Here is an 11961-nt window from a genome sequence, read left to right as displayed (position 1 = left end):
GAGTGTGCCGCTTGTTACTTCGAATCGCTAGGTTTTGCGGATCATCAGCAAGGCAAGTAACACTTTGATCATATTCCGTTCATACCCAGTTTTATTGCATTAGATCTATTTTCCTCAAACACATTGCATGATTAGGATCTGATTAACATGTGGGTATTGGGAAGTAGTTGAGGTAGTACCTATTACCTGTTTTACTTTATCAAACCCTTGGGAGTTACTTCTACGTTGCTTTTATTATTGCCATGCTATGCTTGTAGACGTGGATTGGGTTTGAGAGATATTCATGACAGATGTGAGATATTTATTAATGGTTCAACTTAAGGTGGCAACTAAAACTCACATCTGGGTGGATTGAGGCACCTGGAGAACCCAGTGTTGTCTGTTTGTATAAGGTCCGCCACCCAGGCTCAAAGGGATCATAAGATTATTCATGCTAGAAACTTCCGTGTGCAGCCACAAGCTATTATGGGCTCTAGCATAGCTGAGTAGGTTACAGGATCTCTTGAAGAGGTGGACTAGCAGATGTAGGGGAAAGTAGGTGTACCGGTCCATCCAGAGTAAAGAGTGATTGTTTCTGAAAGACTGTGTCTCGGTCATCCGTTTCTCAAACATCATGCAGTGCGAGAATCAAGCGGAGGTGATCGAGTCTTGTGGGGAAAAGTGCGCAAACCTCTGCAGAGTGTACAAACTGATCATGATTGGCCGTGTCCCCGGTTATGGACAACTTGAGTATCTAGTACCTGGATTATCATTTGAATCTCATCACCGTGATACTTATAATTAATTTTGTTGGGTTAATGATGACACTTAATTGGGATTGAGTTGGAGGTACCTTCTCAATGTTTCAACCACCATGATAGTTAAATAAAATTTATTCCTTTTGAAGTAGGATAAAATTGGCTTTTCGCAAAACTGTAACCATAGAGCTTTCCACTAGCCATATATGCATATAGTATAGCATTATCATTGTTCATTGTTCTCTATGTGTTACTTTGCCAGCATATTCTATGTGCTGGCCCGTTTTCGGGCTGCAACGTTTCATGTTGCAGACTTTTCAGACGACGAGTAAGGTGCCTTAGGTCGTGGTCTTATACTCAGTGATGCCGCTGGAGTTGATGGACTCACTTATCTTCCAAATCTTCCGCTGTTATCGTTGTTAGATGGCCTTAAGCCATGTTTATCATACTTAATCTCTTCGGAGATATTCGATGTAATAAGTGTGTGATTGCTACTCTGTTATAAATCCTCCATTTGTACTGTGCGTGTCAGCATTACTGATCCAGGGATGACACTGGTGCACAGCAGCACAGGCCATTTGAGGTCTGGTCGCTACAAAGTTGGTATCAGAGCACACGCTGACTGTAGGACACGACCACTAAGCTTAAGCCCTAGAAAGCTTCTCTCTTCTCATTTCTGACCCCTCTCCACTTTCTACTCTTTTAGGAATGGCGAATGCAAGGAGCAAGTTCATGCAACCAGATGAAGACACGCTGTTTGGACGACATTTGAAGGAAGTCACCAAGTACTTGAACATAGGAATACCAAGCGTCACCGGAACCTACAACGCCACATTACCGGAAGAGGAGAGCTGGAAGATTCAAGTTATCATTCCAGGAAGGATGTTTAGTGCCATGAGATTGGTTTTCGAAGCACCAACTTGGAGTTTAGGGAAGAGCATGGCCGCACACATCGCCATGGGACGCATTGTAGAAGTCTATCACCAGGAGCTTAAGGATACAATTTACCAAATTTGTGGACGTCGAGACGCGCAATGGGAGATGATCAAGACCAAGAAGGATGGATCAATTGCAGCTTTCATCCAGGAGCAGAACCAACATATTCGACGCCAGGAGAATCAGATGTGCACGGACAAGGAAGAACTGAAGAAGGCATTCACGAAGATCAAGGAACTCCAAGAAGAACTCAAGGCTACACGCGAAGATTACTTGGAGGAAATCAATGCACTAGTAGGGAAGATTGACGACCTGGAGAATAAGATTGGAGCATTCGTGGGAAATCCAGTGCCAAAAGCAGAAGTCGACGAATGCACTTGTCCGGATAACTACATCATCATCGACGACACCGACTCGGAACCAAGTGAAGATGAATGGATTGATGAAGCTGGAGCAGACATCATGGAGTCTTCAACGGATCAGAATTTCTAGTAGACCACCATATCAGTAGTAGTTTTTCCCCCATTTAATAGTATAGTTCAAGCACTTTGTAACGCTAGTTAGATCGATTGTTTTGCCTTGTTTGGATTGATTGAGTGATATTGATTGAATTTGTCTCATGAGCATATGGGTAGTGTTTTCTCTCTAGACCTCATTCTATTCTAAACTCTCATCTTTTCTAAACCTATCAGATGCCTCCGAGACGCGACACCGGATTTGTTTTCCCGCCAGAGATCACCCAGTTGATTCAGCAACAGAATGCCCTGATGCAAGTGTTAGTTCAGAACCAAGGCAACAACAACAACAACAACCCACCGCCACCACCACCTGTTGATCACTTAGCCCGTTTCTTAAGGCTAAACCCGCCAGTGTTTTCCAGTAGCACCGAGCCGATTGTTGCAGATGATTGGCTCCGCAAAGTTGGAAGGGAGTTGACCACTGCAGGATGCACAGATGCGGAAAGAGTGCGTTTTGCCGCACATCAGCTTGATGGACCCGCAGCATCATGGTGGGAGAATTACACGGCCACGCATCCTATTGACACTGTCACATGGGACCAGTTTCAGCAAGCTTTCCGTACAGCTCATGTTTCAGCAGGAGCTATGGCTATGAAGAAGCGTGAGTTTCGCAACCTACGCCAAGGAGGACGCACCGTAGGCCAGTATGTGGAGGATTTCAGTAAGTTAGCACGTTATGCACCAGATGACGTTGCTACAGATGCAGCCAAGCAGGAGAAGTTTCTGGAAGGATTGAATGATGAGCTGAGTATGCAGTTGATGGTAGCAACTTTCAACAACTACCAGGAGCTGGTAGATAGAGCTCTCATGATTGAAGGGAAGCAACAGCAGATTGAAAACCGTAAGAGGAAGTATGGACAAGGGAAGTACAATTCTGGAGCCCAGCAGAAGCCACGATTTACCCCGAAGCCGGGAGGACAGTTTCAGCATACCCATGGAGGAGGTAGTTCGCACAACCATAATGGCTCCAAGAATGGTAATGGGAATGGAGGAGGAAACGGACAGAACCGCACCAACCCATCTACCCCAACCAAGAGAGATCTAAGTCACATTACTTGTTTCAAGTGCCAGAAGACGGGACATTATGCTACTGATTGTCCCGAAGCCCAAAATGGAACTGGCAATGGAAGCTCTGGGAAGAAGCCGAACCCGTTCAACAAAGGACATGTGAACCACGTGAGCGTGGAGGAGGTTGAAGCTCAGCCTGATGCAGTAATAGGTAAGTTTTTGGTTAAGTCATTTACTGCAACCGTTCTTTTCGATACTGGTGCATCGCATTCATACATATCAAGGGGATTCGTAAACAAGTTTAAGATGTCCACCCAAGTTCTCAAAAGCCCCATGTTAGTAACCTCGCCAGGAGCAGAGTATATGGCCACCCAAGGATGTTTTCAGATACCGTTGGCCATTGGTAGGCATGTTTTCCCCTCAGACCTCATTGTTTTGGAATCGCAAGGTTTGGATGTGATCTTGGGAATGGATTGGCTATCGTTGTATGGAGGAAACATCGATTGTGCCAGCAAGACGATTTTGCTTACCACCCCGGAAGGAAAAAGGATCAAGTATGTATCCCGGCATATGCCGAAGAGGACTCAAGTGAATTCCTTATCAGGAGTTGTACAGGAGGAAGTACCAGTGGTGAAGGATTATCCGGATGTATTTCCAGAAGAGTTGCCAGGCATGCCACCGGATAGAGACATTGAGTTCTTGATTGAACTTTTGCCAGGCACAGGGCCAATATCTAAGAGACCGTACAGGATGCCCGCAAAGGATTTGGAGGAAATTAAGAAGCAGATCAAGGAGTTACTGGATAAAGGCTATATTCGCCCAAGTTCGTCACCTTGGGGATCACCAGTACTTCTAGTGGAGAAGAAAGATGGATCACTAAGGATGGTTGTTGATTACCGAGGATTGAATGAAGTGACCATCAAAAACAAGTACCCACTGCCGATGATAAATGATTTGTTTGACCGCTTGCAAGGAGCTAAAGTATTTTCCAAGATCGATCTACGATCAGGATACCATCAGTTAAAGATTCGAGAACAGGATATACCCAAGACGGCATTTACCACCAGATATGGATTGTATGAGTATACCGTTATGTCATTTGGACTGACTAACGCACCGGCCTATTTCATGAACCTGATGAACAAAGTGTTTATGGAGTTTTTGGATAAGTTCGTCGTGGTGTTCATTGATGATATTTTAATCTTTTCCAAGGATGAAGAAGAGCATGAGGAGCATTTACGATTGGTACTTGAGAAGCTCAGAGAACATCAGTTATATGCCAAGTTCAGCAAATGTGAGTTTTGGTTGAAGGAAGTTGGATTCCTTGGACATGTTATTTCTGGAGAAGGAATAGCAGTAGACCCTGCCAAGGTTGACACAGTGACAAGTTGGGAATCACCCACGACAGTTGGAGAAATCCGGAGTTTTCTTGGACTTGCAGGATACTACCGGAGATTCATCGAGAATTTCTCAAGGATTGCTAAGCCCATGACTGAGCTATTGAAGAAGGACACCAAATTCAATTGGACTGAGGAATGTGAAGCTAGTTTCCAAGAGTTGAAGAAACGATTTGTTACATCACCAGTGTTGATTCTGCCAGATCAACGCAAGGATTATGAAGTTTATTGCGACGCTTCTCGTCGAGGACTTGGAGCAGTGCTTATGCAGGAAGGAAGAGTTGTGTCGTATGCTTCACGACAACTTAAACCCCATGAGAAGAATTATACTACGCATGATTTGGAATTAGCAGCCGTGGTGCATGCATTGAAGACATGGAGACATTTTCTCATCGGAAACCATTGTGAGGTGTACACGGATCACAAGAGTTTGAAGTACATTTTCACGCAGAAGGAGTTAAATCTCAGACAGAGGAGATGGTTGGAGCTCATCAAGGATTATGATATGAGATTGCATTATCACCCCGGAAAGGCTAACGTAGTAGCAGACGCGTTGAGCCGCAAGAGTCATGTCAACACCCTCATGACCGGAGAGTTACCTCAGGAGTTAGCCGAGGACCTACGCGAGCTATGTTTGGAGATAGTCCCAAGAGGCTATTTAGCGACATTGGAGATTCAGTCTACCTTGATGGAAAGGATCAGAGAAGCTCAGAAGTCAGACAAGGAGATTGAAGAGATAAAGGAGAAGATGAGCAAAGGAAAAGCCAAGGGATTTCGTGAGGATGAGCACGATACCTTATGGTTCGAGGACCGCGTATATGTGCCAAATGATCCGGAGATCAGGAAGTTGATTTTGCAAGAAGCCCATGATTCACCGTACTCGATTCACCCAGGGAATACCAAGATGTATTTGGATTTGAAGAATACTTTCTGGTGGACCGGAATGAAGAAGGATATTGCGGAGTATGTAGCAGTTTGTGATGTATGTCAGAGAGTGAAGGCAGAGCATCAGAAGCCAGCAGGATTGCTACAACCATTGCCGATACCCGAATGGAAGTGGGATAAAATAGGCATGGATTTTATCACAGGATTACCCAGGACTCGTTCAGGCTATGACTCAATATGGGTTGTAGTCGACCGTTTGACGAAAGTGGCTCATTTCATTCCAGTGAAGACCACTTACACCAGTGCTAAGTTGGCAAAGATATACATGACCAGGATCGTATGTTTGCATGGAGTGCCGAGGACCATTGTATCAGACAGAGGAACCCAATTTACCTCGAAGTTTTGGAAGCAGTTACATGAAACGTTGGGAACCAGGCTGGAATTTAGTACAGCATTTCACCCGCAGACAGATGGACAGACCGGGAGAGTCAACCAGATTTTGGAGGACATGTTGAGAGCATGTGCACTAGATTATGGATCTAGTTGGGACGACAATTTGCCATATGCAGAGTTTTCATATAACAACAGTTATCAAACCAGTTTGAAGATGGCCCCTTTCGAAGCTTTGTACGGAAGGAGGTGTAGAACACCGTTGCTATGGGACGAAGTTGGAGATCGTCAGTTGTTTGGACCAGATTTGATTAAGGAGTCTGAGCAGAAAGTGAGGTTGATTCGTGATAGGCTCAAAGTAGCCCAGTCCAGGCAGAAGAGTTATGCTGATTCTAAACGAAAGGAGACAGTTCATGAAGTCGGAGACAAAGTGTATCTTCGAGTATCACCACTTCGAGGAGTGATGCGCTTTGGAGTTAAAGGAAAGCTAGCGCCCCGTTTTATCCGACCATACCGAGTGTTGGAACGTATGGGAGAAGTTGCCTACAAGCTGGAATTGCCTGAAGGATTGTCTGGAGTACATGATGTATTTCATGTTTCTCAGTTGAAGAAGTGCCACACAGAAATGGCTGAGATACCGCTGAGAGATACTGTGCCACTGGAAGCGATTCAGTTGGAAAGTGATTTAACCTATGAGGAGAAGCCAGTTAAGATTCTCGAATATGCCAGCCGAGTTACCCGCAGCAAGGTCATCAAGTTTTGCAAAGTCCAGTGGAGTCACCACACGGAGGATGAAGCCACCTGGGAGCGAGAGGAAGATCTACGGAAAAACCACTCCCACCTGTTTTCTAGCCAACCCGAATCTCGAGGGCGAGATTCATCTTAAGGGGGGTAGGTTTGTAACATCCCAAATTTTCAATTTGGAATGTTATACATAGATCATCATTGCATATCATGTTTTGTTGCATTTTTGACAAATCCTCGATAAATCCTAAGCAACTCAAGGACCCTCGGAGAGAGTTGGGGATTTTCTCGAATTTTCATATTTGATTTTCATCAAATAATAAGACGAGCATTTTATTTTAATTATTTTTTCCCCGGAAAAATATTTCAATTTTAAAAATAAACGAGAGGAGAAAATATGACTTCTCCAAAACAATTGAAATACTGGAGGAAAAATATTAAAATCATTTATTGGATTTATTTGGATTTTATTTGCAATTTTTATTGCATTAAAAATATTGCATGTTTTCAATATATTTATTTTGGTTTAAAAAAATGTTCACCCTATTCTAGATTTTCAAACAAGACGGGGAAAATTTATTTTATATTTTTCTGATTTTTATTTATTTTTCTACGAATTTTTTTCCGCGGAACTTATTTAAAAAAAAAGATCCGCCTGCGCGCCGACTGGGCCAAAGGCCCAGCCGACGGCCCAGCCCCGCCGCCCGTCGTCTCCGTCCCGGAGACGGGATCGCCGCCGAGTCCCGGCCGGCTATGCCGCCGCCCGGTGCCCCCTTCCCCAAGCTCGGACCCCCCCTCCTATATATATAGCGCCCCCCTCTCTTTCCTCACCACCGCCGCCGCCGGAGCCGCACCCGCCGCCGCCGCCGTAGCCTCGCCGCCGCCGCCGCGTTCGCCCGCCGGAGCCGCCGCCCCTCGCCGCCGCACCCCCCCCGAGCCCCGCACCCCGTCGCCAAGCCCGGAGCCCGCCGGAGCTTCGCCGGAGCCCGTCCCCGTGGTACTACCGCCGCCCGTTCTTTGCCGGTTTTCGTTTTAAACAAAAAAAACCTTTGTTTTAAAAAAAACCCTAGATTGTTTTTTTCGGTTTTATTATTTTATGAGCGTTCACCGAACCGTTCGTTTTAACAAACGCGTTCGTCGGTTTTTCTCTGTTAACGAACGTCCGTTATTTAACCATTCGTCCGTTTTTCTTTTTCGTCGGATTTTCTCGTTATTTTCTCAGATTCGATTTCCGATCGAATCTTCGATTCTGTTTAACTTCTCGCTCGTTTATCGGAATCAGGTGATTCAAGCGCCTAGAGTTTCGTCTCGAAATTATCTTTCTGTTTAACCTACTCAAACAAGTTTTTGCTACAGTAAAATTTGACCTAGATCCAGATTAGCAAACGAAGTTTCTTTCTTTCGCCGTTTGACTTTCGTTGTTTCTTTCAAGTTGATTCTTTTTGCAAACCGGAGTTCTTAAGTTGAACTTTCTGGTTGGATCTTTCATTCGAGTTTTACCTGTGCATTAGATGAGTACTGATTGTATGCTTGTTTGTTTGCGATAGAGTACCCAGAGTGTGCCGCTTGTTACTTCGAATCGCTAGGTTTTGCGGATCATCAGCAAGGCAAGTAACACTTTGATCATATTCCGTTCATACCCAGTTTTATTGCATTAGATCTATTTTCCTCAAACACATTGCATGATTAGGATCTGATTAACATGTGGGTATTGGGAAGTAGTTGAGGTAGTACCTATTACCTGTTTTACTTTATCAAACCCTTGGGAGTTACTTCTACGTTGCTTTTATTATTGCCATGCTATGCTTGTAGACGTGGATTGGGTTTGAGAGATATTCATGACAGATGTGAGATTTTATTAATGGTTCAACTTAAGGTGGCAACTAAAACTCACATCTGGGTGGATTGAGGCACCTGGAGAACCCAGTGTTGTCTGTTTGTATAAGGTCCGCCACCCAGGCTCAAAGGGATCATAAGATTATTCATGCTAGAAACTTCCGTGTGCAGCCACAAGCTATTATGGGCTCTAGCATAGCTGAGTAGGTTACAGGATCTCTTGAAGAGGTGGACTAGCAGATGTAGGGGAAAGTAGGTGTACCGGTCCATCCAGAGTAAAGAGTGATTGTTTCTGAAAGACTGTGTCTCGGTCATCCGTTTCTCAAACATCATGCAGTGCGAGAATCAAGCGGAGGCGATCGAGTCTTGTGGGGAAAAGTGCGCAAACCTCTGCAGAGTGTACAAACTGATCATGATTAGCCGTGTCCCCGGTTATGGACAACTTGAGTATCTAGTACCTGGATTATCATTTGAATCTCATCACCGTGATACTTATAATTAATTTTGTTGGGTTAATGATGACACTTAATTGGGATTGAGTTGGAGGTACCTTCTCAATGTTTCAACCACCATGATAGTTAAATAAAATTTATTCCTTTTGAAGTAGGATAAAATTGGCTTTTCGCAAAACTGTAACCATAGAGCTTTCCACCAGCCATATATGCATATAGTATAGCATTATCATTGTTCATTGTTCTCTATGTGTTACTTTGCCAGCATATTCTATGTGCTGACCCGTTTTCGGGCTGCAACGTTTCATGTTGCAGACTTTTCAGACGACGAGTAAGGTGCCTTAGGTCGTGGTCTTATACTCAGTGATGCCGCTGGAGTTGATGGACTCACTTATCTTCCAAGTCTTCCGCTGTTATCGTTGTTAGATGGCCTTAAGCCATGTTTATCATACTTAATCTCTTCGGAGATATTCGATGTAATAAGTGTGTGATTGCTACTCTGTTATAAATCCTCCATTTGTACTGTGCGTGTCAGCATTATTGATCGAGGGATGAGCACAGGCCATTTGAGGTCTGGTCGCTACACGTGCTTTGTGCCAGTCCTCAGTGTTCTTCATGATGCTGGACTGTTAAATTTCTGCACTGACATCTGTGATTGGAATGAAGAACTTATTCTTCAATTCTATGCAACGCTGCACATCACCGGAAATTTTGAAGATGTGAATTCATGGGTGCTGGACTGGATGTCTGAAAACACTCACTACAAGGCACCAGCTACTGAATTGCTTCATGCCTTACCTCTCAGTCCGCCCCTTGAAGGTGCTTGTTGCGTCTACAATGAACCTGAGCTAACCGATCACTACATGCAAGTGCTGATGAAGCCTTTGAAGCCAGGTCAGACCTCAAGAACAAAATTCCTTGTGAAGGAATTGCTGTATGTGCCTCGGACTGTCTATCGCATTCTGACGAAGACATTGAGTCCAATCAAGGGCCACGACTCAAATGAAGAAGAAGTCGTTGGCATCATGAAGAATCTGCTTTTCAATATCATTCATGGCATTCCCATCAACTTCCATGATTTCTTCATGAGGACTCTAGCTAATGTCGCCATGTCACCATTTGAGTTGAAGCCTTATGCACCTTGGATTATGAGATTCATCAGGACAAGGTCTTCACTCAACTATAAAGCTGATACACTGAACCATTGCAGCTACTTGCCCCCAATTGAAGTCCTCAAACGGACATTTTCCTCAGCTGATGAAAAGGGCAAGGCTACTGCTGTAATTGATGAAGGCATTCGTCCATTGGATGGACAATTTCGCAAGGCTGCATCCTACTCCACCAATGATTACTCTGCCACCCATGACTCTGCCGCAAACGCACCCAAGCAAAATCCTCAAGGCACAGCACCCAGGGTGATGACTGACCGTGAGCTTCTCCTCAGTCTTCACCAGAAGGTTGATCGCAATCATAAATGGGTCAAGCGTCAGTTTGGTTCAATTCTTCACAACATGACTGCTACCCACAATGCAGTGAAGAAAAACCACTACTACCTTCATGAAATCCTCAACCGCACCTGGGCTGTTCTGTCTCAAGTCTATAGTGAAGAAGATCTGAAGACAATGGGTCTCAAGGACGATCTTGACTGGGCTGCACCTCCTCCGAAGAAGTACAAGAAGGTCAAGGTTCCTTCCTTGGTGGCCAGCTCCTATTCTTCATCACGTGACACTGATGAACATGAAGATTTGGACGACACTGCGGCAGGCCCTACTCCAACAACCAACCCCAACAACGCTGACGCTCCTTCATCACCTTGATATTCTTCAGGGGCGTTAGTCCTCATTTTCGACCCTTTTGGTCATTTGATGACAAAGGGGGGGAATTTGAGTTAGTCTCCAAGCGGGTCTATCTTAAATGGGCGTTTTTCTAAAGTTACAACTCTCGTTCTTCTGATGACTTTGTTGGATTGAGTTGTAAACTTAAACTCTATGGTGGCCTGATACTTTTGTTGTTTCTTCTGCATGCTTATTCCTCGTTAATGTTATTGCATGCATGCTGAATTACATCAGTCACCATATTTCATCATGCATTTCAAATTCTTCATATATTATGTCAAATGCGTGTATGAATTACAAGATATAGGGGGAGATCTCCATGATTCAACTCTTCAAGTGTGCATTGCTTCAGAAGCAAATTCCTCACTATGCACATCTTCAGGGGGAGTTCTTCTATATCTTGCAATCAAATTCCTCAATATCAGTATTTACACCTCTATGTTTATCCCCGTTAAAAACTTAACCTATATTGTCATCAATCACCAAAAAGGGGGAGATTGTAAGTGCATCTAGTGCCCCTTAGTGATTTTGGTGTATTGAAGACTTATAGGTTAAGGGACTAATGCGTTTGTGAGTGTACACAGATCTATAAGTCTATGAGGAGTTTGATAATTACAGAGAAAGTCGACCCCTAAAAATGAAGTTCTTCGACTGAAGACTTTGGATTTCTGAAGACTTTGAAAGTGAAGAAATTGGTGTGACCTTGAAGACTTGGTATTCATTTGAGGAATATGAAGCGTGAAGACTTTTGTTTTCGTAGTTTCATTTTCTCTTTCTTGAGTCATAGGAAACACCGTACTGTTAAAGGGGGTCGAGGAAATACTAAGGAAAAATTTCCATGTGATGCTCAATTCAAAATCCTACACCTACCAATCCCTTCGAGTGAAGCCATTGGAAATCTCATATAGTTCATTCATATTCTTCAGTGACAGAGACGAAGTTCTTCTGGTCTCTGAGGAATTTGTTCTGACTGAGGAGTTAGGAATTCGTCAGTGCGGATTTTCTACACAGTGAGGAACATGATAGCCCTGAGGAATTTGAACCTCAAATTTCCGACCGTTGCTGTGCTATGCGCCAGCTGTCCCAAAATATCTACCCACCTAACGGTCATATCATTGAAGGGCATTTATGTCTTATCATGCGGGCTGCTCCCTAGGCTATAAATAGCCGCCCCCTACAACCACTAGCTAGCTGGCTGCTCCAAGAGAAACTAACACTTGTCA

The sequence above is a fragment of the Triticum aestivum genome, chromosome 7D (assembly GCF_018294505.1).
Source record: "Triticum aestivum cultivar Chinese Spring chromosome 7D, IWGSC CS RefSeq v2.1, whole genome shotgun sequence".
NCBI lineage: Eukaryota > Viridiplantae > Streptophyta > Magnoliopsida > Poales > Poaceae > Triticum > Triticum aestivum.
Note: the sequence above shows the minus strand (reverse complement) of the source record.